This window comes from Pongo abelii, chromosome 6 (genome assembly GCF_028885655.2).
Source record: "Pongo abelii isolate AG06213 chromosome 6, NHGRI_mPonAbe1-v2.0_pri, whole genome shotgun sequence".
In the NCBI taxonomy this organism is placed as follows: domain Eukaryota; kingdom Metazoa; phylum Chordata; class Mammalia; order Primates; family Hominidae; genus Pongo; species Pongo abelii.
The window spans coordinates 129,281,096-129,287,095 of record NC_071991.2 but is presented as its reverse complement, the minus strand read 5'-3'; positions in this window follow the sequence as shown (position 1 = coordinate 129,287,095).

The following is a 6,000-nucleotide window of genomic DNA, read 5'->3' as shown; positions in this document are numbered from 1 at the left end:
GGAGAGGGAAGCATGTCTACTCTGACCCCACTACCCAGCTTGCAACTGGCTGATAAATCAATTGTTATAGTAATTATTGTAATTATAATTGTATATTAATTGTATAATTGTACATTGTATTTATAGTACATTAATTGTATAATTGTATATATAATTATAATTGTAATAAATTATATAATTGTAATAATTATAATTGTAATAAATTATTGTAATATTATTACAATAATATTGTAATACAAAATACTGCAAAATAATTAAAATTAAAATAATAATACAACATATTGCAAAATAATTTATTAAAGTCAATTTTAAAAGTCCTTCTGGGCTTCAGGCACAGGGATGGGGAAGGCTGGGTAACAAACAGATATCTGAATGATGTGATGATTAAGCGGGATGATGGGTGTGCCCTGTCCTGAGGAGGGAGACAGGGACCCCATCAGCCAACAGTGATGCAGAGTGGTCAGTGCTCAGGTAGAGGTGGATGCCAGGGAGATACCCAGCTCACTCCACAAAGCTTGCAAAGCCTGGTCTTCCCAAGGAGGTGATGGCCGAGGGAACCCCCTCTCCCTTTCTCCCTGACCCAAATCAAATCAAAACTCACCTTTCTCCAGCCCACTGGGTTCATGATTCTCATCTCCCCTGATGTATTTGGCCAGGTTACTTACATCTCTGGGCCTCTATAACCTCATTTGTAAAATAATTTTAACAAACCTAACCCTGATCCTAATCCAGTCTCTAACCCTAACCTTAATGGGATGATAAACTGCTAGCAGGGATGATTAAGCTGGATAAAGCATGTCCTACATGCAGGACATAAGAAGTGTCCATCATTATTGGATCCTTTGCCCTTCCCTGCTCTGACCACAGACCTTAGGTTTGGGGACCCAGGCTTATCTTGGAGCTCAGTGTTATTGTTAGTTGAATTTGTCCTGAGAGCAGTTAGCAGTTTCTCAGCTAAGCAGATACTTAACTATATGGAGGTCTACCTCTAATTTATCTGATGAGAAAACTCTTCAGTGGACTATAATGCCTAAGAATCTCCAGAAAGGAAACAAAATTTAAGGCACACCTGCAGAAGTGTCAGGGACTTGATGTAAATATGTCTAATCCTCCTAAGAATCATCAAAGTGGTTATTGCCCCTATTTAACAGATAAGAAAACTGCAGTTTCTGGAGATCAAGCGTCTCATTCAAGACCTCACACAACAAGTCAGTGGAAGAGCTGGGGTTTCAGTTTCTCTCCGACTGCAGGAAAATTCCGGTGGAGTCACTCTTCCAGCCAGGATCATTTAGGAGTAAGGGGAGGGCCGTGGACTGATGACGACCTTTTAGTGACTCTTAGGTCATATTCAGGGAGGCATCAATTCTGTCATTTCACTGTTTGCTTGTAAGACTTTAGGTAAATTACCTTTCTTCTCTGTGGACCTCAGGCTGGTTTGTTTTTTAAAGTCTTAAGTTTTTATGGCTAAAATAGGCCTAGACGGGAAGGAGTTTGAGGCAAGGAGTGGCAATTTCAGATAAATGATCTCCCTATCAGCACCAACCTTATAGGATTCTCCATGGATTCCCCTAATTTGAATACAAATCACATTTCTCACTTCCAGAACCGGTTTCCCTAAAGCCATCATCCAAATCAAGCCCTGAGCCATACTTCCTGCCTTTGCAATCCATGCCTTCGTGAATCATCAGTGCTCCCTGAGTTCTTCTGCTCATTAGCTGGTCAGGCCCCACTGCCTCCCCACCCCAAGGACCATCAACAACATTGGGAAGGAATCGAAAAAAGAGCAGTATGGCATGTTAGAGATGGGAGGCACTCAGGGACCACCTACGGTCCCCTCCTTTTACAGGTGAGGAGACAGGCCTTGGAGGAGCTAACAGACTCCCCACAGCTCCACAAATACCAGCTGCAAAGCCGCCCACACAAGTGCTCCTAGGCTCTTACTGTCTGACGGTGGATCACGACTCCATGGAAATTAGATGGATCAGCAGGCAGTGGCAATTGAATGTAGTGGGCTACAGGCGTGGGGGCTGTCAGGAAAAGCAGTGCTCAGAGTGATCGAAAAAGGCTTCCTGAAATAAATGTGTTGTGAAGCCCGCGTTGAAGAATGTAAAGAACATGGGGAGCTTTGCTTGAAGACTTTGAAGCAGAAATACGTCTCAGAAATTGTAGCACAGATCACTGTTTGTGGCTAGTTGTCTATGCTAATATATGGTCTCCCTTTTTTCCTCAAAAATAGATTTCCTGATTTTTCCCCACTGGGTACATGAATACCCAGAGTAAGAACTATATTTCTCAGCCTCCCTTGCAGCCAGGTATGGCTAAATGACTAAGTTTTGGCCAATGAGATTTAAGATGAAAGTGCTGTGTGCAACTCCCAGGAAGTTTCTGTAAAGAAATAAGCATGCCCTTCTCCCTTCCTTTCTTTTTTTTTTCTGCTGGAATGCAGATGTGATGGCTGGACCATGAGCAGACATCCTGGGCCATGAGGCAGCATGTTAAGGCTGGCAGAGCTGCAACATAGCGTGCTCTCATCAAAATAACACTAGTTTTGGATGGCCTACTACCAACTTCTTTACATTAGAGATATGAACTTCTGACTTGTTTAAGTCACTTATAGCTGTCTTTTTCCCCCAAACTGAACCTAATTCTAGCTAATTCAGAGGTAGAAAATAAATAAATTCAGAACCCCTAAGAAAATCCAGAAACCTGAAAGAGAAGCTGGTCTTGCAAGGAGTTAAAGTGAATGGAGAAGAATCACCAACATTCTGGTGGATCTAGTGGATGTTTTAAGAGACTTAGTTGTATTAGTCTGTTTTCACACTGCTGATAAAGATATATCCATGACTGGTCAATTTACAAAAGAAAACGGTGTACTGGACTTACAGTTCCACATGGCTGGGGAGGCCTCACAGTTATGGCAGAAGGCAAGGAAGAACAAGCCACCTCTTATGTGGATGGCAGCAGGCAAAAAGAGCTCGTATAGAGACGCTCCCGTTTTTAAACCCATCAGATCTCGTGAGACCCATTTACTATCACGAGAACAGCACTGAAAAGACCTGCCCCCATGATTCAATCATCTCCCACCAGGTCCCTCCCATAACACGTGGGAGTTATAAGAGCTACAAGATGAGATTTGGGTGGGGAGACAAAGCCAACCCATATCACTAGTGGTTCTCAAATTTGAGTGTGCATCAGCAACACCTGGAGAGTCTTTTCAAACACAGACTGCTGGGCCCCAACCCCAGAGTTTCTGATTCCATTAGCTTGGGGTGGGCCCTGAAAATGTGCATTTGTAATGAGTTAGCAGGATACTGATGCTGCTGGTTCAGGGCACCAAACTTGGAGAACCATTGTTCTAGGCTCTTCAAAGACACTTACCCCAACTCAGTTTTCTTGCGTGAGTCTCAGCTTTGTGGCTCTAACAAGGAGATACGATTTTCAGCTGCTTTCAAAGACCAGAGAATGTGGGGAGGCAGGAAGGGTCTGAACAACAGCTTGGGCAAGCTGAGCATCCAGCAAAGAGAAGATTTGTGATGCAAATGATTTACTGGTGTTCAGCTGGGAGCAGAAGGGATTTCAATATGGTGAGCCAAATCGAATTCATTACCTGACAATTAGCTCTAAATTAATGCAAGACTGTGCCGTCTGAATGTGCTGTAAGGGAGAAGGTCCCTGACAGCTTGAGATGGGCAGGATCTGAGACATCAGTCTTGGCTGGATTCAGAGGGCTTTTTCCCAGCTTGCCTGTGTACTCTGAGCTCAGAGAATGGCCAACACCCCACTCAGATGCCCTTTCCAATTGCACTCCCTCTAGGTTTAGTCCTCATTAACCCAGCCTTACCCCATCCAGGATGGACTTGGTCTCCTCTGCCCTGGCACCTCCAGGTTTGTTTCTCAAGAGACTGCCTTTTGCTTGCACGCGGGCTGGCTGCTAATTCTCTTACAGTGAGATGCTGTGGGATGAAACTCATTATGTTTTATAGGAGCAAACTGTTAGCATTGTGTGAGTATATTTGACCTCTTCAAGTGGAAGTTGTAAATCCCTGGAGGATAAAAATTATTTTCCTTCTTTCTTTAGTTAATTATCTCCCCTACTTTTTCCCTCCCCTCCCTTTCCCCTTCCTTCCTCTATCACTTTCCCACAGGGCTCCTGATGCAGTGCACACAGGAGTATGACTGTAATGAATGATGACCTGCAGCTTGAGCATCATTGGGACTTCATTTATTTATTCATTAAACATTATGTGCCAGGATACAGGTCATGATGGCCTCTGACCACATAAAATTCATAGGCTAGTCTAAGAGACAGGCAACAGAGGAGTTAAAAATCGACCCTAGGGTCCTAGGGCGTGTATATGGAGTGGGGGCACAGGGCACTTTGCAGAGAATCCTCTAAGCATTCTAGCTGGCTGTGTGGGCCCTCTTTCTCCTTCCCAGGACAAGCCTCAGCCCTGCCAAATGCCTACAGCTCCCACCCTCTGCTGAGGATGCAGAGATGTTGCTGTCTGGGGTTGGCTCTGAAACATCAAGATAAGGAAGGCAAAGAAATGATGGGGAACAGGAGGACCACAGGGGCTAGATCTGCCCCTTCTCTCTCAAACATCCCACGGCCCAAATACCTGTCAAAGCCCCTTCCAGTGGGAATCTTTCCTTCCCCAATACCACCTTCTAGCAAGTTCAATAACCTCATATTTACATCCTTCATAAAACTCTTTTAAAGTCTGTTGACAGTTTCCTTTGGTTCAGACAAATGGCCCCCAGTTTTTTCTCTTCTCATTTGACAGTGCTGAACTGTCACTCAGAGGGAAGACAGCCAAGTCCATTTCCACCCATTGGTCAGATTCTCTCTCAAAAATAATTAACTTAGATCATTTGTGGAATGAATCTGCATTGTAAAAAATTAAGAGATACCAAATGACATTTGCATAGTGCTTTACAAAATGCTGTAACTTTTATATTTTATTTGGTTTCCCTGATCATTCTTGGAATTCCCCCCAATTTTACAGAAGAACAGTAAATGTCATGAACCAAGGCCTGAGCTCTGGCCTTTGGCTCTCCAGTCCAGTGCTGTTCCCAGCAGACCCTCCCTCTTTACTACGTGCAGCAGATAATGTCCACATGACACAGGCTCAAAAAATGTATGTGTGTGCATGTGTGTTTGCATGTCAGCCTCAACCTTCTACCCACCTCCACCACCAATGTCATCACACCTGCCATTCCTGGGTCAGAGTTGCTAAGGAGAATAAAAATGTTATGCTCAGGGGTTTGTCTGTATCAGCCAGGGCTCCCCAGAGAAACAGAACAAGCAGGAGGTGTGTGTGTGTGTGTGTGTGTGTGTGTGTGTGTGTGTGTGTAAAAATATTTACTTTTTATTTATTTTGAAGAATTGGTTTATGTGATTTTAGAGTTGGCAATATGAAATCTGCAGGGCAGGCTGGAAACTCAGGCAGGAATTCATGCTGCAGTCTTGAGGGAGAATTATTTCTTTCCTGGAAAAATTTTAGTTTTTGCTCTTAAAGCCTTCAACCAATTGGATCAGGCCCCACCACATGACAGAGGACAATCTCCATCAGTTGAAGTGAGCTGACAGTAGATGTTAACCACATCTACAAAACACCATGGTTAGTGTCTAACATTGCAGCCTTACCAAGCTGACACATATAAATGACCATCCCATCATGTCCAGTTGCTGGCGAGAAGGCATGACGCAGAAGAGTTTGGGGGAGACAGAAGTATCCCTTCTAACCAGAAACCCAGAGATAGGATGCCAGGAAAGGGAACATTCCCCACATGAGACTCTGGGGAAGGGTGACTACTACGGTCCCATCCTCCCAGGAATTTGAGAGGTGCATTCCCGCCAGAGAGGGAGTCTGAATAAAACTCCTCTCCCCAGAGCACAGGCCCTGCACCCTCCCATGGCTGCTTCTGTGGCGTGGGTTCCGACCAGCTCTGCTCAAAGACTCCTGTGCTAGGAAGAAGGTGGGGTCATATCATGGCATC